We start from the raw sequence: 22,657 nt of genomic DNA on the forward strand, positions 1-22,657 counted from the left end.
ATGATTTAAATCATAAGTGGTATTCTTCTTCCATGCTCCATTGAAGCCAAATAGCTTGAATTATTTAAGGGTTTATAATAGCGTAAACATTAGTATGATACTCAGATCTCAAACTGCAAGGGCATACAATCAAAATATTGATATTAGACTGCCTCCTGCAGCTGTTCGATCCAGTCAATTTCTCTTAAAATTTTCCTCTTCTGTGTTGTCTCACTGCTAACGCTTTCAGCTAGATCATTTGATTAATCCAGCATCCTCAAGCTATGTAGCATTTAACTTCTCCAGTGAAATAGATCTGTCAGGTACCTTCCTCCTTTCTATGATTTACATCATAAGTGGTATTCTTCTTCCACGCTATAGTTAGGCCAAAATGCTGAAATTCTTCCAGGGTTTCTAATAGCGCAAAAAATTGCATGATACTCAGATTTCAAACTGCAAGGGCATACAATCAAAATATTGATATTAGACTGCCTCCTGCAGCTGTTCGGTCCAGTCAACTTCTGTTAAAATGTTCCTCTTCTGTGTTGTCTCACTCCTAATGCTTTTAGCTAGATTAGTCTAATAATCCAGCATCCTCAAGCTATGTAGCATTCAATTTCTCCGGTAAAATACATCGGTCAAGCACCTTCCTTATTTTTAGGAAATGCTGCATAAGTGCTCTTTTTCTTCCATGCTTCATCAAGGCCAAAAAGCTGAAATTCTTCAAGGTTGGATTTTACCACAAAAATAAAATAAAAATCGCACGATACTCGGATTTTAAATTGCAAGGGCATACAATCAACATATTGACATTGATTAAAAGTGAAAAAGTAAGTTTACACGATAAATAGCAAAAACAGTGTCACCACTGCTGTAAAAAACAATAGTAGCACATTCAAATTGTAAACCAGATGTAAACTTACTCTTTCACTTTGTATGGCCTCCTCCCCTCCAATTCCATACCAGTCCCCTCCAGATAAGTAGTAATTTTTGGCACATTTATTATTCCACTTGGAATGGATGACCAAAAATGTTACCACATTTATTAACATTTTAACAAAAACCTCAATCTTAGTATTTTTTTTAAACCGATAAAAACAGTTGGGCATTATGATTCTAAAAAAAATATTGAAGGAGAGTCTACTCACATGACCTAGGCTATTTCTTGACCTAAATGCCTGAGCAACTTCAATAACTGACCTCTTCCACCTTCTGTACCATGATTAATGCGACATAAAGCTGGTGTGTTTGTCATCTCAGAAACAAATCCAAAGCTTTCATTCTTGGAGTCCCATCAAACGCCAAAATATCACTTTAACCACTCTGCGACCGCCTAACGCAGGATTGCAGGTGGCAGAGTGGCTTCCTCATTCCTTGCTCACGCCAGGTGGCATGATCTTGCCAGAATTGAGATTTGCAGGGAATGAGCGCTCGCTCGAGCACGCGTTCCCTGCTGTAAACAAACCGGAGCTTCTTCATCAGCCTGTCAGTCACAATCGGAGCTGGTAAGCTGATTTAAAGACATAAACAGCTAATAAATATGTGTACAGTGCTGCAATCTAGTGCATCACTGTACAGAGGACAGCCCTGTCACTTAACTGCCCCCCCTAATGGCTGTAAAGATCGCAACAGCAATCAGAGACCACCCAAAGAATGCTCTATTAGTGGGTAGAAAAGGAGGTAAAATTTATTTGGGTGCTAAGTTGTATGACTGAGCAATAAACCGTTAAAGTTGTAAAGTGTGGAAATGTAAACAATGGCCTGGTCACTGGGGGGGTATAAACATGTGTTCCTCAGGTGCTTAAAGGACCACTATCGTGAACATTGTAAAATTTAAAATACGTGTAAACACATACAGATAGGAAGTACATTTCTTCCAGAGTAAAATGAGCCCTTAATTACATTTCTCCTATATTGCTGTCACTTACAGTGGGTAGGAGAAATCTGGCAGAACCGACAGGTTTTGGACTAGCCCATCTCCTAGTGGTGGGTTGTTAAAAGCACTCAGGGAATGGCAGTTGCTCCGTCTAACTGCTTAAAAAGTGTGCAGTGAGCAGGGAGGCCAGAATCTTTATATAAATTATTTTTAAGGAGTGTTTTTAAAAGTTATAAAGGCCATGCTGAGAATCCCCCATGAAGAGATGGACTAGACCAAAACCTTTTGGTTCCGTCAAATTGTTACTACCTACTGTAAGTGACAGCAAGATGGGAGAAAAGTAATTTAGGGCTCATTTTCATCGGGGTAAAACGCACTTCTTATTTGTAAGTGTTTACATGTATTTTACATTTTTAAATTCTCTGCGATAGTGGTCCTTTAAGAACCACAAAGAAATCATTTTTTAAATCCTTAAGTTAAAGTAAAACCTGCTTCCTGGAGGTCTTCTTTATTTTTGTGGCCTGAGTGATGTACCTCGGGACAGGAAGAAAAAAAAACACACTAAAATTGATGACTTGGGCCACAGAACTGATCACGCATTTTTTTTTTAAGTAAGAGTCTTTTGGTTAACCCAGTTGGCAAAAATTAAACATTTTGCCAACAGGATTGTAAGCCCGCCCACCAGCGACAAGGTAGACTCTCTTCGGGCGGGGCCTACACTACACTATGCTGGCCTACTCTTATTGGTGCTAGTCACCCTGAAAGCTAAATTGATGACTTGGGCCACAGAACTGATCACGCATTTTTTTTTTAAGTAAGAGTCTTTTGGTTAGGGTTAAATAGCTAAACACGATAAATAGCTAAAACAGTGTCACCACTGCTGTAAAAAAAATTGAAGCACATTCAAATTCTAAACCAGGTGTACACTTACTCTTTCACTTTGGATGGCCTCCTCCTCCCCAATGCCATACCAGTCCTCTCCAGATAAGTAGTAATTTTTGGCACATTCATTATTCCACTTGGAATGGATGACCAAAAATGTTACCAGATTTATTAACATTTTAACGAAAACCTCGATCTTAGTATTTTTTTTAAACTTATAAAAACAGTTGGGCATTATAATTCTAAAAAAAATATTGAAGGAGAGTCTACTCACATGACCTAGGCTATTTCTTGACATAAATGCCTGAGCAACTTCAATAAGTGATCTCTTCCACCTTCTGTACCATGATTAATGCGACATTAAGCTGGTGTGTTTGTCATCTCAGAAGCGAATCCAAAGCTTTCATTCTTGAAGTCCCATCAAACTCCAAAAAGAGGGAAGAAAAAAATGCATTGGTTCTTCTAATTGGTTGCCAAAGTTCAGAGACTTCCTCCTACAGCTGTTCCATCTAGTCAACCTCTCCTTAAAATGTTCTTCTTCTGTGTTGTCTCACTGCCAATGCTTTCAGCTAGATCAGTCGATTAATCCAGCATCCTCAACCTATGTAGCATTTAACTTCTCCAGTCGAATCTGTAAGGTACCTTCCTACTTTCTACGATTCACATCATAAGTAGTATTCTTCTTCCAAGCTCTATTGAGGCCAAAAAGCTTAAATTCTTCCAGGGTTTATAATAATGCAAAAAAAAATAAAAAATCGCACAATACTAAGATTTCAAACTGCAAGGGCATACAATCAAAATATTGATATTAGACTGCCTCCTGCAGCTGTTCGATCCAGTCAACTTCTCTTAAAATGTTCCTCTACTTTGTTGTCTCAATGCTAATGCTTTCAGCTAGATTAGTCTAATAATCCAGCGTCCTCAAGCTATGTAGCCTTTAACTTTTCCAGTGAAATAAATCTGTCAGGTACCTTCCTCCTTTTTTGTGATTTACATCATAAGTGGTATTCTTCTTCCACGCTCCATTTAGGCCAAAAAGCTTGAATTCTTCCAGGGTTTATAATAGCGCAAAACATTTTTTTTTATGATACTCAGATTTCAAACTGCAAGGGCATACAATCAAAATATTGATATTAGACTACCTCCTGCAGCTGTTTGATCCAGTGAACTTCTCTTAAAATGTTCCTCTTCTGTGTTGTCTCACTGCTAATGCTTTCAGCTAGATCAGTCGATTAATTCAGCGTCCTCTAGCTATGTAGCATTTAACTTTTCCAGTGAAATAAATCTGTCAGGTACCTTCCTCCTTTTTGTGTTTTACGTCATAAGTGGTATTCTTCTTCCACGCTCCATTCAGGCCAAAAACTTGAATTCTTCCAGGGTATATAATAGCGCAAAAAAATCGTATGATACTCAGATTTCAAACTGCAAGGGCATACAATCAAAATATTGATATTAGACTGCCTCCTGCAGCTGTTTGATCCAGTCAACTTCTCTTAAAATGTTCCTCTTCTGTGTTGTCTCACTGCTAATGCTTTCAGCTAGATTAGTCTAATAATCCAGCGTCCTCAAGCTATGTAGCATTCAATTTCTTTGGTAAAATACATTGGTCAAGTACCTTCCTTATTTTTAGGAAATGCTGCATAAGTGCTCTTTTTCTTCCACGCTTCATCAAGGCCAAAAAGCTGACATTCTTCAAGGTTGGATTTTACAGCAAAAAAATCGCACAGTACTCGGATTTCAAATTGCAAGGGCATACAATCAACATATTGACATTAATTAAAAGTGAAAAAGTAAGTTTACATGATAAATAGCTAAAACAGTGTCACCACTGCTGTAAAAAAGAATTGTAGCACAATCAAATTCTAAACCAGGTGTAAACTTACTCTTTCACTCTGTATGGCCTCCTCCTCCCCAATGCCATACCAGTCCTCTCCAGATAAGTCGTAATTTTTGGCACATTCATTATTCCACTTGGAATGGATGACCACAAATTTTACCACATTTATTAACATTTTAACAAAAACATCAATCTTAGTTGTTTTTTTTTTAACCGATAAAAACAGTTGGGAATTATAATTCTAAAAAAAATATTAAAGGAGAGTCTACTCACATGACCTAGGCTATTTCTTCACCTAAATGTCTGAGCAACTTCAATAACTGATCTCTTCCACCTTCTGTACCATGATTCATGTGACATAAAGCTGGTGTGTTTGTCATCTCAGAAGCGAATCCAAAGCTTTCATCCTTGGAGTCCCATCAAACTCAAAAAAAGGGAACAAAAATAATACAATACAATACAATAACATTTGTAAAGCGCTTTTCTCCCATAGGACTCAAAGCACAAAAATATGCATCCGTTCTTCTAATTGGTTGCCAAAGTTCAGAGATTTCCTCCTGCAGCTGTTCCATCTAGCCAACTTCTCCTTAAAATGTTTTTCTCCTGTGTTGTCTCACTAGCAATGCTTTTAGCTAGATCAGTCTAATAATCCAGCGTCCTCAAGCTATGTGGCATTTAACTTCTCCAGTGAAATAAATCTGTTAGGTACCTTCTTTCTTTTTATGATTCATATCAGAAGTGGTATTCTTCTTCCATGCTTCATTGAGGCCAAAAAGCTGAAATTCATCCAGGGTTTATAATAACGCCAAACATCGCACGATACTTAGATTTTAAACTGCGAGGGCATACAATCAAAATATTGATATTAGACTACCTCCTGCAGCTGTTCAATCCAGTCAATGGGCTCAATTCTGGTAGCGTTTAGTAAATAATTACCTCATGGAATTGGGTTTACCTCATGAGGGAAATCAACTTTTGAATTCTGGTAGTTTAAGTAAAGTTTTACCTCATATAATTTCATGAGGTAATTCATGTGGTAATTTTCTACTATAAATGTGTGGTATTTAGTAGTGAAATACCTCACACTTGAATTCTGAAGTGAAATAAGGTGCATGTTTGCATGTCTATTGCCTCACATAATTAGACCTACCTCTACCACATGATAAATGCAGTGTTGTGATAGAATTGTGATATCGGTCACATAACATGGAGCCTTTTCAGCTTGTTCTTTGTTCCGACCTCCCCCTCCCGACCCCCAGCCTCTTAGGGCCCGTTCTCACCTGAGCGGGAATCGCGCGATTCCCGCTCACGGCAAACTGCTAGCGGTTTAGCAAAAACCGCTACACAATGTAGCGAGTGACAGCGGTTTGCCGGCGACGAGCGTTCCGCGATTAGTGACCATGAATAGCGTGCAAAGCACGCTAATCGCGATCGCTCCAAAACCGCCGCAGTGTCCAGTGATTTTTCCACGCTAATCACGGGAAAATCACTCCCGCAAAACGCCGGCGGTAATCGCCGGCGTTCTGCGATTACAAGTGTGAACGGGCCCGAAAAGTGCTCCGAAAAAACCCACAAAGTAAGTAGCGGTGTTATTCACAGAGATCAGGTCCGACCAGATACATTTTATATAAAATAATCAAGTAGTTACATGCCTCATGATAATTCATCAAGTAGTCAAATGGCAGGAAATTTTCCGACAAAATGCAAATTGGCGGCAGATATCCCCACAAAATGCAATTAGATTGGCGGCAGATACCCCCACAAAATGCAGTCAGATTGGCGGCAGATATCCCCATAAAATGCAATTTGATTGGCGGCAGATATACCCACAAAGGCAATTAGATTGGCGGCAGATTTCCTCACAAATGCAACGAGATTGGCAGCAGATATCCCCACAAATGCGATGAGATTGGCAGCAGATTTCCCCACAAATGCGATGAGATTCGCAGATTTCCCCACAAATGCGACGAGATTGGCAGCCGATTTCCCCACAAATGCAACGAGATTGGCAGCAGATTTCCCCACAAATGCAACGAGATTGGCAGCAGATTTCCCCACAAATGCAACGAGATTGGCAGCAGATTTCCCCACAAATGCGACAAGATTGGCAGCAGATTTTCCCACTAAAAGGATGAGATTGGCAGCAGATTTCCCCACAAATGCGACGAGATTGGCGGCAGATCACTGCCGGGCTGCCGTTCACAATACCGGGGTAAGCGGCTTAATGACGTCATCAAGCCGCGTCCCCAGTACGGTAAACAGTAGTCCTGAGCTGAACAGTGGAGGGTGCGCGATCAACGCTGGAAAGCCATGACAGTGAGTAGTCTTGCGGATGCCCATCCCACAGCACATAAGGCAGGGGTCCCCAACCTTTTCCGCCCCGGGGACCACTTTCTGGCCAAATTTTTCTCCGGGGACCTGGGGGGGAGCGCCTGGGTGTTTTGCACGACCTAATGCGCAGCGGGTTATGGAGGAGAGGGGGGCTGGGGTGTGGCGGCATAGCTAGCATAGTTGCCCCAGTATAGGGAGTTTAGTTGCCCCAGAATAGCTAGTATAGTGCCCCAGTATAGCTAGTATAGTCCCCAGTATATAGCTAGTGTGGTGCCCAGTATATAGCTAGTATAGTGCCCCAGAATATAGCTAGTATAGTGCCCCAGTATATAGCTAGTATAGTGCCCCAGTATGTAGCTAGTATAGTGCCCCAGTATGTAGCTAGTATAGTGCCCCAGTATATAGCTAGTATAGTGCCCCAGTATAGCTAGTATAGTCCCCAGTATATAGCTAGTGTGGTGCCCAGTATATAGCTAGTATAGTGCCCCAGAATATAGCTAGTATAGTGCCCCAGTATATAGCTAGTATAGTGCCCCAGTATGTAGCTAGTATAGTGCCCCAGTATGTAGCTAGTATAGTGCCCCAGTATATAGCTAGTATAGTGCCCCAGTATATAGCTAGTATAGTGCCCCAGTATATAGCTAGTATAGTGCCCCAGTATGTAGCTAGTATAGTGCCCCGACCCCCCTCATCTGATCATCCGACTCGACCCCCCCCCCCCCCGCGGCACCCGGAGGGACAGTCCGTATGCATCCCCTTGCAGCGCTAAGAAGCATTGGTGCTACTACTCACCATTAAGGCACGCTCCTGCGTTCACGAGGCATCCTCCTTCTCCTCCTCCGTACTGCTCCGGCTGTTTACCGTACCCGGGACGCGGCTTGATGACATCATTAAGCCGCGTCCCCGGTATGGTAAACAGCTGGAGCTATACGGAGGAGGAAAAGGAGGATGCCCGGTCAATGCAGGAGCGTGCCTTAATGGTGAGTAGTAGCACCAATGCTTCTTAGCGCTGCAAGGGGATGCATACGGATTGTCCCTCCGGGAGTCCGGGTGCAGCGGGAGGGTGTCGGGAGGGGGGTCTGGAAGAGTATGACAGGCCGGGCTCAGAAGGGGGGTCGGGGTTGAATATGACAGGCTGGGATCGGGAGGGGGGTGGACGGAGCAAAATGACAGGCTGGGGTCTGGAGGGGGATCGGGGAGCAGTATAAGAGGCAACTGTCGGGAAAATACCTCATTGTTTACCGAGTGAAAAGCACTCGGTAAAGCATGTTTTCCCCCTGTGTCGCTAATTTACCGACTATAAGCAACAGGCAGGAAAATGTACAAGAATTCAAAAAAAATAAAAAAAATAACGAATGAGGTATTTTCCCGACTGATGCTTTTATCACATCCCACAGCTACCAGAATTGAGCCCAATGTCTCTTAAAATGCTCCTCTTCTGTGTAGTGTCATTGCTAATCCATGTAACTAGATCAGTCAATTAATCAAGCATCCTCAAGCTATGTAGCATTTAACTTTTCCAGTGAAATAAATATGTCAGGTACCTTCCTCCTTTTTATGATTTAAATCATAAGTGGTATTCTTCTTCCATGCTCCATTGAAGCCAAATAGCTTGAATTATTTAAGGGTTTATAATAGCGTAAAAATCAGTATGATACTCAGATCTCAAACTGCAAGGGCATACAATCAAAATATTGATATTAGACTGCCTCCTGCAGCTGTTCGATCCAGTCAATTTCTCTTAAAATTTTCCTCTTCTGTGTTGTCTCACTGCTAATGCTTTCAGCTAGATCATTTGATTAATCCAGCATCCTCAAGCTATGTAGCATTTAACTTCTCCAGTGAAATAGATCTGTCAGGTACCTTCCTCCTTTCTATGATTTACATCATAAGTGGTATTCTTCTTCCACGCTATAGTTAGGCCAAAATGCTGAAATTCTTCCAGGGTTTATAATAGCGCAAAAAATTGCATGATACTCAGATTTCGAACTGCAAGGGCATACAATCAAAATATTGATATTAGACTGCCTCCTGCAGCTGTTCGGTCCAGTCAACTTCTGTTAAAATGTTCCTCTTCTGTGTTGTCTCACTCCTAATGCTTTTAGCTAGATTAGTCTAATAATCCAGCGTCCTCAAGCTATGTAGCATTCAATTTCTCCGGTAAAATACATCGGTCAAGCACCTTCCTTATTTTTAGGAAATGCTGCATAAGTGCTCTTTTTCTTACACGCTTCATCAAGGCCAAAAAGCTGAAATTCTTCAAGGTTGGATTTTACCACAAAAATAAAATAAAAATCGCACGATACTCGGATTTTAAATATCAAGGGCATACAATCAACATATTGACATTGATTAAAAGTGAAAAAGTAAGTTTACACGATAAATAGCAAAAACAGTGTCACCACTGCTGTAAAAAACAATAGTAGCACATTCAAATTGTAAACCAGATGTAAACTTACTCTTTCACTTTGTATGGCCTCCTCCCCCCTAATTCCATACCAGTCCCCTCCAGATAAGTAGTAATTTTTGGCACATTTATTATTCCACTTGGAATGGATGACCAAAAATGTTACCACATTTATTAACATTTTAACAAAAACCTCAATCTTAGTATTTTTTTTAAACCGATAAAAACAGTTGGGCATTATGATTCAAAAAAAAAATATTGAAGGAGAGTCTACTCACATGACCTAGGCTTTTTCTTGACCTAAATGCCTGAGCAACTTTAATAACTGACCTCTTCCACCTTCTGTACCATGATTAATGCGACATATAGCTGGTGTGTTTGTCATCTCAGAAACAAATCCAAAGCTTTCATTCTTGGAGTCCCATCAAACGCCAAAATATCACTTTAACCACACTGCGACCGCCTAACGCAGAATTGCAGGTGGCAGAGTGGCTTCCTCATTCCTTGCTCACGCCAGGTGGCATGATCTTGCCAGAATTGAGATTTGCAGGGAATGAGCGCTCGCTCGAGCACGCGTTCCCTGCTGTAAACAAAGCAGAGCTTCTTCATCAGCCTGTCAGTCACAATCGGAGCTGGTAAGCTGATTTAAAGACATAAACAGCTAATAAATATGTGTACAGTGCTGCAATCTAGTGCATCACTGTACAGAGGACAGCCCTGTCACTTAACTGTCCCCCTAATGGCTGTAAAGATAGCAACAGCAATCAGAGACCACCCAAAGAAAGCTCTATTAGTGGGTAGAAAAGGAGGTAAAATTAATTTGGGTGCTAAGTTAAATGACTGAGCAATAAACCGTTAAAGTTGTAAAGTGTGGAAATGTAAACAATGGCCTGGTCACTGGGGGGTATAAACATGTGTTCCTCAGGTGCTTAAAGGACCACTATCGTGAACATTGTAAAATTTTAAATACGTGTAAACACATACAGATAGGAAGTACATTTCTTCCAGAGTAAAATGAGCCCTTAATTTCTACTATGTTGCTGTCACTTACAGTGGGTAGGAGAAATCTGGCAGAACCGACAGGTTTTGGACTAGCCCATCTCCTAGTGGTGGGTTGTTTAAAGCACTCAGGGAATGGGAGTTGCTCCGTCTAACTGCTTAAAAAGTGTACAGCGAGCAGGGAGGCCAGAATCTTTATATAAATTATTTTTAAGGAGTGTCTTTAAAAGTTATAAAGGCCATGCTGAGAATCCCCCATGAAGAGATGGACTAGACCAAAACCTTTTGGTTCCGTCAAATTGTTACTACCTACTGTAAGTGACAGCAAGATGGGAGAAAAGTAATTTAGGGCTCATTTTCATCGGGGTAAAACGCACTTCTTATTTGTAAGTGTTTACATGTATTTTACATTTTTAAATTCTCTGCGATAGTGGTCCTTTAAGAACCACAAAGAAATCATTTTTAAAATCCTTAAGTTAAAGTAAAACCTGCTTCCTGGAGGTCTTCTTTAGTTTTGTGGCCTGAGTGATGTACCTCGGGACAGAAAGAAAAAAAAACACACTAAAATTGATGACTTGGGCCACAGAACTGATCACGCATTTTTTTTAAAGTAAGAGTCTTTTGGTTAATCCAGTTGGCAAAAAGTAAGCATTTTGACAACAGGATTGTAAGCCCGCCCACCAGCGACAAGGTAGACTCTCTTCGGGCGGGGCCTACACTACACTATGCTGGCCTACTCTTATTGGTGCTAGTCACCCTGAAAGCTAAATTGATGACTTGAGCCACAGAACTGATCACGCATTTTTTTTTAAGTAAGAGTCTTTTGGTTAGGGTTAAATAGCTAAACACGATAAATAGCTAAAACAGTGTCACCACTGCTGTAAAAAAAAATGTAGCACATTCAAATTCTAAACCAGGTGTACACTTACTCTTTCACTTTGGATGGCCTCCTCCTCCCCAATGCCATACCAGTCCTCTCCAGATAAGTAGTAATTTTTGGCACATACATTATTCCACTTGGAATGGATGACCAAAAATGCTACCAGATTTATTAACATTTTAACGAAAACCTCAATCTTAGTATTTTTTTTTAAACTTATAAAAACAGTTGGGCATTATAATTCTAAAAAAAATATTGAAGGAGAGTCTACTCACGTGACCTAGGCTATTTCTTGACCTAAATGCCTGAGCAACTTCAATAAGTGATCTCATCCACCTTCTGTACCATGATTAATGCAACATTAAGCTGGTGTGTTTGTCATCTCAGAAGCAAATCCAAAGCTTTCATTCTTGAAGTCCCATCAAACTCCAAAAAGAGGGAAGAAAAAAATGCATTGGTTCTTCTAATTGGTTGCCAAAGTTCAGAGACTTCCTCCTACAGCTGTTCCATCTAGTCAACCTCTCCTTAAAACGTTCTTCTCCTGTGTTGTCTCACTGCCAATGCTTTCAGCTAGATCAGTCGATTAATCCAGCATCCTCAACCTATATAGCATTTAACTTCTCCAGTGAAATCTGTAAGGTACCTTCCTACTTTCTACGATTCACATCATAAGTAGTATTCTTCTTCCAAGCTCTATTGAGGCCAAAAAGCCTAAATTCTTTCAGGGTTTATAATAATGCAAAAAAATAAATAAAAAATCGCACAATACTCAGATTTCAAACTGCAAGGGCATACAATCAAAATATTGATATTAGACTGCCTCCTGCAGCTGTTTGATCCAGTGAACTTCTCTTAAAATGTTCCTCTTCTGTGTTGTCTCACTGCTAATGCTTTCAGCTAGATTAGTCTAATAATTTCCAGTGAAATAAATCTGTCAGGTACCTTCCTCCTTTTTGTGTTTTACGTCATAAGTAGTATTCTTCTTCCACGCTTAATTCAGGCCAAAAACTTGAATTCTTCCAGGGTATATAATAGCGCAAAAAAATCGTATGATACTCAGATTTCAAACTGCAAGGGCATACAATCAAAATATTGATATTAGACTGCCTCCTGCAGCTGTTTGATCCAGTCAACTTCTCTTAAAATGTTCCTCTTCTGTGTTGTCTCACTGCTAATGCTTTTAGCTAGATTAGTCTAATAATCCAGCATCCTCAAGCTATGTAGCATTCAATTTCTTCGGTAAAATACATTGGTCAAGTACCTTCCTTATTTTTAGGAAATGCTGCATAAGTTATTATTATTATTATTATTATTATTTAGTATTTATATAGCGCCGACATATTACGCAGCGCTGTACAGTGTCTATATATATCTTGTCACTAACTGTCCCTCAAAGGAGCTCACAATCTAATCCCTACCATTCCCATATGTCTATATTATGTAAGTACTGTATTATGTAAGTACTGTACTGCCAATTTTTTTAGGGGGAGCCAATTAACTTATCCGTATGTTTTTGGAGTGTGGGAGGAAACCGGGGTGCCCGGAGGAAACCCACGCAGACACGGAGAGAACATACAAACTCTTTGCAGATAGTGCCCTGGCTGGGATTCGAACCTGGGGACCCAGCGCTGCAAGGCGAGAGCGCTAACCACGACGCCACCGTGCTCTTTTTCTTCCACGCTTCATCAAGGCCAAAAAGCTGAAATTCTTCAAGGTTGGATTTTACAGCAAAAAAATCGCACGGTACTCGGATTTCAAATTGCAAGGGCATACAATCAACATATTGACATTAATTAAAAGTGAAAAAGTAAGTTTACATGATAAATAGCTAAAACAGTGTCACCACTGCTGTAAAAAAGAATTGTAGCACAATCAAATTCTAAACCAGGTGTAAACTTACTCTTTCACTCTGTATGGCCTCCTCCTCCCCAATGCCATACCAGTCCTCTCCAGATAAGTAGTAATTTTTGGCACATTCATTATTCCACTTGGAATGGATGACCAAAAATTTTACCACATTTATTAACATTTTAACAAAAACATCAATCTTAGTTGTTTTTTTTTTAACCGATAAAAACAGTTGGGAATTATAATTCTAAAAAAATATTAAAGGAGAGTCTACTCACATGACCTAGGCTATTTCTTCACCTAAATGTCTGAGCAACTTCAATAACTGATCTCTTCCACCTTCTGTACCATGATTCATGTGACATAAAGCTGGTGTGTTTGTCATCTCAGAAGCGAATCCAAAGCTTTCATCCTTGGAGTCCCATCAAACTCAAAAAAAAGGGAAGAAAAATAATACAATACAATACAATAACATTTGTAAAGCGCTTTTCTCCCATAGGACTCAAAGCACAAAAATATGCATCCGTTCTTCTAATTGGTTGCCAAAGTTCAGAGATTTCCTTCTGCAGCTGTTCCATCTAGCAAACTTCTCCTTAAAAATGTTTTCTCCTGTGTTGTCTCACTAGCAATGCTTTTAGCTAGATCAGTCTAATAATCCAGCGTCCTCAAGCTATGTGGCATTTAACTTCTCCAGTGAAATAAATCTGTTAGGTACCTTCTTTCTTTTTATGATTCATATCAGAAGTGGTATTCTTCTTCCATGCTCCATTGAGGCCAAAAAGCTGAAATTCATCCAGGGTTTATAATAACGCCAAACATCGCACGATACTTAGATTTTAAACTGCGAGGGCATACAATCAAAATATTGATATTAGACTACCTCCTGCAGCTGTTCAATCCAGTCAATGTCTCTTAAAATGCTCCTCTTCTGTGTAGTGTCATTGCTAATCCATGTAACTAGATCAGTCAATTAATCACGCATCCTCAAGCTATGTAGCATTTAACGTTTCCAGTGAAATAAATATGTCAGGTACCTTCCTCCTTTTTATGATTTAAATCATAAGTGGTATTTTTCTTCCATGCTCCATTTAAGCCAAATAGCTTGAATTATTTAAGGGTTTATAATAGCGTAAAAATTAGTATGATACTCAGATCTCAAACTGCAAGGGCATACAATCAAAATATTGATATTAGACCGCCTCCTGCAGCTGTTCGATCCAGTCAATTTCTCTTAAAATGTTCCTCTTCTGTGTTGTCTCACTGCTAATGCTTTCAGCTAGATCATTTGATTAATCCAGCATCCTCAAGCTATGTAGCATTTAACTTCTCCAGTGAAATAGATCTGTCAGGTACCTTCCTCCTTTTTATGATTTACATCATAAGTGGTATTCTTCTTCCACGCTATAGTTAGGCCAAAATGCTGAAATTCTTCCAGGGTTTATAATAGCGCAAAAAATTGCATGATACTCAGATTTCAAACTGCAAGGGCATACAATCAAAATATTGATATTAGACTGCCTCCTGCAGCTGTTCGGTCCAGTCAACTTCTGTTAAAATGTTCCTCCTTTGTGTTGTCTCACTCCTAATGCTTTTTGCTAGATTAGTCTAATAGTCCAGCGTCCTCAAGCTATGTAGCATTCATTTTCTCCGGTAAAATACATCGGTCAAGCACCTTCCTTATTTTTAGGAAATGCTGCATAAGTGCTCTTTTTCTTCCACGCTTTATCAAGGCCAAAAAGCTGAAATTCTTCAAGGTTGGATTTTACCGCAAAAATAAAATAAAAATCGCACGATACTCGGATTTTAAATTGCAAGGGCATACAATCAACATATTGACATTAATTAAAAGTGAAAAAGTAAGTTTACAAGATAAATAGCAAAAACAGTGTCACCACTGCTGTAAAAACAATAGTAGCACATTCAAATTGTAAACCACATGTAAACTTACTCTTTCACTTTGTATGGCCTCCTCCCCTCCAATTCCATACCAGTCCCCTCCAGATAAGTAGTAATTTTTGGCACATTTATTATTCCACTTGGAATGAATGACCAAAAATGTTACCACATTTATTAACATTTTAACAAAAACCTCAATCTTAGTATTTTTTTTAAACCGATAAAAACAGTTGGGCATTATGATTCTAAAAAAAATATTGAAGGAGAGTCTACTCATATGACCTAGGCTATTTCTTGACCTAAATGTCTGAGCAACTTCAATAACTGACCTCTTCCACCTTCTGTACCATGATTAATGCGACATAAAGCTGGTGTGTTTGTCATCTCAGAAACAAATCCAAAGCTTTCATTCTTGGAGTCCCATCAAACGCCAAAATATCACTTTAACCACTCTGCGACCGCCTAACGCAGGATTGCAGGTGGCAGAGTGGCTTCCTCATTCCTTGCTCACGCCAGGTGGCATGATCTTGCCAGAATTGAGATTTGCAGGGAATGAGCGCTCGCTCGAGCACGCTTTCCCTGCTGTAAACAAAGCGGAGCTTCTTCATCAGCCTGTCAGTCACAATCGGAGCTGGTAAGCTGATTTAAAGACATAAACAGCTAATAAATATGTGTACAGTGCTGCAATCTAGTGCATCACTGTACAGAGGACAGCCCTGTCACTTAACTGCCCCCCCTAATGGCTGTAAAGTTCGCAACAGCAATCAGAGACCACCCAAAGAAAGCTCTATTAGTGGGTAGAAAAGGAGGTAAAATTAATTTGAGTGCTAAGTTGTATGACTGAGCAATAAACCGTTAAAGTTGTAAAGTGTGGAAATGTAAACAATGGCCTGGTCACTGGGGGGGGTATAAACATGTGTTCCTCAGGTGCTTAAAGGACCACTATCGTGAACATTGTAAAATTTAAAATACGTGTAAACACATACAGATAGGAAGTACATTTCTTCCAGAGTAAAATGAGCCCTTAATTACATTTCTCCTATATTGCTGTCACTTACAGTGGGTAGGAGAAATCTGGCAGAACCGACAGGTTTTGGACTAGCCCATCTCCTAGTGGTGGGTTGTTAAAAGCACTCAGGGAATGGCAGTTGCTCCGTCTAACTGCTTAAAAAGTGTGCAGCGAGCAGGGAGGCCAGAATCTTTATATAAATTATTTTTAAGGAGTGTTTTTAAAAGTTATAAAGGCCATGCTGAGAATCCCCCATGAAGAGATGGATTAGACCAAAACCTTTTGGTTCCGTCAAATTGTTACTACCTACTGTAAGTGACAGCAAGATGGGAGAAAAGTAATTTAGGGCTCATTTTCATCGGGGTAAAACGCACTTCTTATTTGTAAGTGTTTACATGTATTTTACATTTTTAAATTCTCTGCGATAGTGGTCCTTTAAGAACCACAAAGAAATCATTTTTAAAATCCTTAAGTTAAAGTAAAACCTGCTTCCTGGAGGTCTTCTTTAGTTTTGTGGCCTGAGTGATGTACCTCGGGACAGGAAGAAAAAAAAAACACACTACAATTGATGACTTGGGCCACAGAACTGATCACGCATTTTTTTTTTTTAAGTAAGAGTCTTTTGGTTAATCCAGTTGGCAAAAATTAAACATTTTGCAACAGTATTGTAAGCCCGCCCACCAGCGACAAGGTAGACTCTCTTCGGGCGGGGCCTACTCTACACTATGCTGGCCTACTCTTATTGGTGCTAGTCACCCTGAAAGCTAAATTGATGACTTGGGCCACAGAACTGATCACGCATTTTTTTTTTAAGTAAGAGTCTTTTGGTTAGGGTTAAATAGCTAAACACGATAAATAGCTAAAACAGTGTCACCACTGCTGTAAAAAAAATTGTAGCACATTCAAATTCTAAACCAGGTGTACACTTACTCTTTCACTTTGTATGGCCTCCTCCTCCCCAATGCCATACCAGTCCTCTCCAGATAAGTAGTAATTTTTGGCACATTCGTTATTCCACTTGGAATGGATGACCAAAAATGTTACCAGATTTATTAACATTTTAACGAAAACCTCAATCTTAGTATTTTTTTTAAACTTATAAAAACAGTTGGGCATTATAATTCTAAAAAAAATATTGAAGGAGAGTCTACCCACGTGACCTAGGCTATTTCTTGACCTAAATGCCTGAGCAACTTCAATAAGTGATCTCTTCCACCTTCTGTACCATGATTAATGCGACATTAAGCTGGTGTGTTTGTCATCTCAGAAGCGAATCCAAAGCTTTCATTCTTGAAGTCCCATCAAACTCCAAAAAGAGGGAAGAAAAAAATGCATTGGTTCTTCTAATTGGTTGCCAAAGTTCAGAGACTTCCTCCTACAGCTGTTCCATCTAGTCAACCTCTCCTTAAAATGTTCTTCTCCTGTGTTGTCTCACTGCCAATGCTTTCAGCTAGATCAGTCGATTAATCCAGCATCCTCAACCTATGTAGCATTTAACTTCTCCAGTGAAATCTGTAAGGTACCTTCCTACTTTCTACGATTCACATCATAAGTAGTATTCTTCTTCCAAGCTCTATTGAGGCCAAAAAGCTTAAATTCTTCCAGGGTTTATAATAATGCAAAAAAAAATAAAAAATCGCACAATACCCAGATTTCAAACTGCAAGGGCATACAATCAAAATATTGATATTAGACTGCCTCCTGCAGCTGTTCGATCCAGTCAACTTCTCTTAAAATGTTCCTCTACTTTGTTGTCTCACTGCTAATGCTTTCAGCTAGATTAGTCTAATAATCCAGCGTCCTCAAGCTATGTAGCATTTAACTTTTCCAGTGAAATAAATCTGTCAGGTACCTTCCTCCTTTTGTTTGATTTACATCATAAGTGGTATTCTTCTTCCACGCTCCATTTAGGCCAAAAAGCTTGAATTCTTCCAGGGTTTATAATAGCGCAAAAAAAATCGTATGATACTCAGATTTCAAACTGCAAGGGCATACAATCAAAATATTGATATTAGACTGCCTCCTGCAGCTGTTTGATCCAGTCAACTTCTCGTGTTGTCTCACTGCTAATGCTTTTAGCTAGATTACTCTAATAATCCAGCATCCTCAAGCTATGTAGCATTCAATTTCTTCGGTAAAATACATTGGTCAAGTACCTTCCTTATTTTTAGGAAATGCTGCATAAGTTATTATTATTATTATTATTATTTAGTATTTATATAGCGCCGACATATTACGCAGCGCTGTACAGTGTCTATATATATCTTGTCACTAACTGTCCCTCAATGGAGCTCACAATCTAATCAGTACCATTCCCATATGTCTATATTATGTAGTGTAAGTACTGTAGTCTAGGGCCAATTTTTTTAGGGGGAGCCAATTAACTTATCCGTATGTTTTTGGAATGTGGGAGGAAACCGGGGTGCCCGGAGGAAACCCACGCAGACACGGAGAGAACATACAAACTCTTTGCAGATAGTGCCCTGGCTGGGATTCGAACCTGGGGACCCAGCGCTGCAAGGCGAGAGCGCTAACCACTACGCCACCGTGCTCTTTTTCTTCCACGCTTCATCAAGGCCAAAAAGCTGAAATTCTTCAAGGTTGGATTTTACAGCAAAAAAATCGCACGGTACTCGGATTTCAAATTGCAAGGGCATACAATCAACATATTGACATTAATTAAAAGTGAAAAAGTAAGTTTACATGATAAATAGCTAAAACAGTGTCACCACTGCTGTAAAAAAGAATTGTAGCACAATCAAATTCTAAACCAGGTGTAAACTTACTCTTTCACTCTGTATGGCCTCCTCCTCCCCAATGCCATACCAGTCCTCTCCAGATAAGTAGTAATTTTTGGCACATTCATTATTCCACTTGGAATGGATGACCAAAAATTTTACCACATTTATTAACATTTTAACAAAAACATCAATCTTAGTTGTTGTTTTTTTAACCGATAAAAACAGTTGGGAATTATAATTCTAAAAAAATATTAAAGGAGAGTCTACTCACATGACCTAGGCTATTTCTTCACCTAAATGTCTGAGCAACTTCAATAACTGATCTCTTCCACCTTCTGTACCATGATTCATGTGACATAAAGCTGGTGTGTTTGTCATCTCAGAAGCGAATCCAAAGCTTTCATCCTTGGAGTCCCATCAAACTCAAAAAAAGGGAAGAAAAATAATACAATACAATACAATAACATTTGTAAAGCGCTTTTCTCCCATAGGACTCAAAGCACAAAAATATGCATCCGTTCTTCTAATTGGTTGCCAAAGTTCAGAGATTTCCTCCTGCAGCTGTTCCATCTAGCCAACTTCTCCTTAAAATGTTTTTCTCCTGTGTTGTCTCACTACCAATGCTTTTAGCTAGATCAGTCTAATAATCCAGCGTCCTCAAGCTATGTGGCATTTAACTTCTCCAGTGAAATAAATATGTTAGGTACCTTCTTTCTTTTTATGATTCATATCAGAAGTGGTATTCTTCTTCCATGCTCCATTGAGGCCAAAAAGCTGAAATTCATCCAGGGTTTATAATAACGCCAAACATCGCACGATACTTAGATTTTAAACTGCGAGGGCATACAATCAAAATATTGATATTAGACTACCTCCTGCAGCTGTTCAATCCAGTCAATGTCTCTTAAAATGCTCCTCTTCTGTGTAGTGTCATTGCTAATCCATGTAACTAGATCAGTCAATTAATCAAGCATCCTCAAGCTATGTAGCATTTAACTTTTCCAGTGAAATAAATATGTCAGGTACCTTCCTCCTTTTTATGATTTAAATCATAAGTGGTATTTTTCTTCCATGCTCCATTTAAGCCAAATAGCTTGAATTATTTAAGGGTTTATAATAGCGTAAAAATTAGTATGATACTCCGATCTCAAACTGCAAGGGCATACAATCAAAATATTGATATTAGACTGCCTCCTGCAGCTGTTCAATCCAGTCAATTTCTCTTAAAATTTTCCTCTTCTGTGTTGTCTCACTGCTAATGCTTTCAGCTAGATCATTTGATTAATCCAGCATCCTCAAGCTATGTAGCATTTAACTTCTCCAGTGAAATAGATCTGTCAGGTACCTTCCTCCTTTTTATGATTTACATCATAAGTGGTATTCTTCTTCCACGCTATAGTTAGGCCAAAATGCTGAAATTCTTCCAGGGTTTATAATAGCGCAAAAAATTGCATGATAATCAGATTTCAAACTGCAAGGGCATACAATCAAAATATTGATATTAGACTGCCTCCTGCAGCTGTTCGGTCCAGTCAACTTCTGTTAAAATGTTCCTCCTTTGTGTTGTCTCACTCCTAATGCTTTAAGCTAGATTAGTCTAATAGTCCAGCGTCCTCAAGCTATGTAGCATTCAATTTCTCCGGTAAAATAGATCGGTCAAGCACCTTCCTTATTTTTAGGAAATGCTGCATAGGTGCTCTTTTTCTTCCACGCTTTATCAAGGCCAAAAAGCTGAAATTCTTCAAGGTTGGATTTTACCGCAAAAATAAAATAAAAATCGCACGATACTCGGATTTTAAATTGCAAGGGCATACAATCAACATATTGACATTAATTAAAAGTGAAAAAGTAAGTTTACAAGATAAATAGCAAAAACAGTGTCACCACTGCTGTAAAAACAATAGTAGCACATTCAAATTGTAAACCACATGTAAACTTACTCTTTCACTTTGTATGGCCTCCTCCCCTCCAATTCCATACCAGTCCCCTCCAGATAAGTAGTAATTTTTGGCACATTTATTATTCCACTTGGAATGAATGACCAAAAATGTTACCACATTTATTAACATTTTAACAAAAACCTCAATCTTAGTATTTTTTTTAAACCGATAAAAACAGTTGGGCATTATGATTCTAAAAAAAATATTGAAGGAGAGTCTACTCACATGACCTAGGCTATTTCTTGACCTAAATGTCTGAGCAACTTCAATAACTGACCTCTTCCACCTTCTGTACCATGATTAATGCGACATAAAGCTGGTGTGTTTGTCATCTCAGAAACAAATCCAAAGCTTTCATTCTTGGAGTCCCATCAAACGCCAAAATATCACTTTAACCACTCTGCGACCGCCTAACGCAGGATTGCAGGTGGCAGAGTGGCTTCCTCATTCCTTGCTCACGCCAGGTGGCATGATCTTGCCAGAATTGAGATTTGCAGGGAATGAGCGCTCGCTCGAGCACGCGTTCCCTGCTGTAAACAAAGCGGAGCTTCTTCATCAGCCTGTCAGTCACAATCGGAGCTGGTAAGCTGATTTAAAGACATAAACAGCTAATAAATATGTGTACAGTGCTGCAATCTAGTGCATCACTGTACAGAGGACAGCCCTGTCACTTAACTGCCCCCCCTAATGGCTGTAAAGATCGCAACAGCAATCAGAGACCACCCAAAGAAAGCTCTATTAGTGGGTAGAAAAGGAGGTAAAATTAATTTGGGTGCTAAGTTGTATGACTGAGCAATAAACCGTTAAAGTTGTAAAGTGTGGAAATGTAAACAATGGCCTGGTCACTGGGGGGGTATAAACATGTGTTCCTCAGGTTCTTAAAGGACCACTATCGTGAACATTGTAAAATTTAAAATACGTGTAAACACATACAGATAGGAAGTACATTTCTTCCAGAGTAAAATGAGCCCTTAATTACATTTCTCCTATATTGCTGTCACTTACAGTGGGTAGGAGAAATCTGGCAGAACCGACAGGTTTTGGACTAGCCCATCTCCTAGTGGTGGGTTGTTAAAAGCACTCAGGGAATGGCAGTTGCTCCGTCTAACTGCTTAAAAAGTGTGCAGCGAGCAGGGAGGCCAGAATCTTTATATAAATTATTTTTAAGGAGTGTTTTTAAAAGTTATAAAGGCCATGCTGAGAATCCCCCATGAAGAGATGGACTAGACCAAAACCTTTTGGTTCCGTCAAATTGTTACTACCTACTGTAAGTGACAGCAAGATGGGAGAAAAGTAATTTAGGGCTCATTTTCATAGGGGTAAAACGCACTTCTTATTTGTAAGTGTTTACATGTATTTTACATTTTTAAATTCTCTGCGATAGTGGTCCTTTAAGAACCACAAATAAATCATTTTTAAAATCCTTCAGTTAAAGTAAAACCTGCTTCCTGGAGGTCTTCTTTAGTTTTGTGGCCTGAGTGATGTACCTCGGGACAGGAAGAAAGAAAAACACACTACAATTGATGACTTGGGCCACAGAACTGATCACGCATTTTTTTTTTTTTTAAGTAAGAGTCTTTTGGTTAATCCAGTTGGCAAAAATTAAACATTTTGCCAACAGGATTGTAAGCCCGCCCACCAGCGACAAGGTAGACTCTCTTCGGGCGGGGCCTACACTACACTATGCTGGCCTACTCTTATTGGTGCTAGTCACCCTGAAAGCTAAATTGATGACTTGGGCCACAGAACTGATCACGCATTTTTTTTTTAAGTAAGAGTCTTTTGGTTAGGGTTAAATAGCTAAACACGATAAATAGCTAAAACAGTGTCACCACTGCTGTAAAAATAAATTGAAGAACATTCAAATTCTAAACCAGGTGTACACTTACTCTTTCACTTTGTATGGCCTCCTCCTCCCCAATGCCATACCAGTCCTCTCCAGATAAGTAGTAATTTTTGGCACATTCATTATTCCACTTGGAATGGATGACCAAAAATGTTACCAGATTTATTAACATTTTAACGAAAACCT

The sequence above is a fragment of the Hyperolius riggenbachi genome, chromosome 2 (assembly GCF_040937935.1).
Source record: "Hyperolius riggenbachi isolate aHypRig1 chromosome 2, aHypRig1.pri, whole genome shotgun sequence".
NCBI lineage: Eukaryota > Metazoa > Chordata > Amphibia > Anura > Hyperoliidae > Hyperolius > Hyperolius riggenbachi.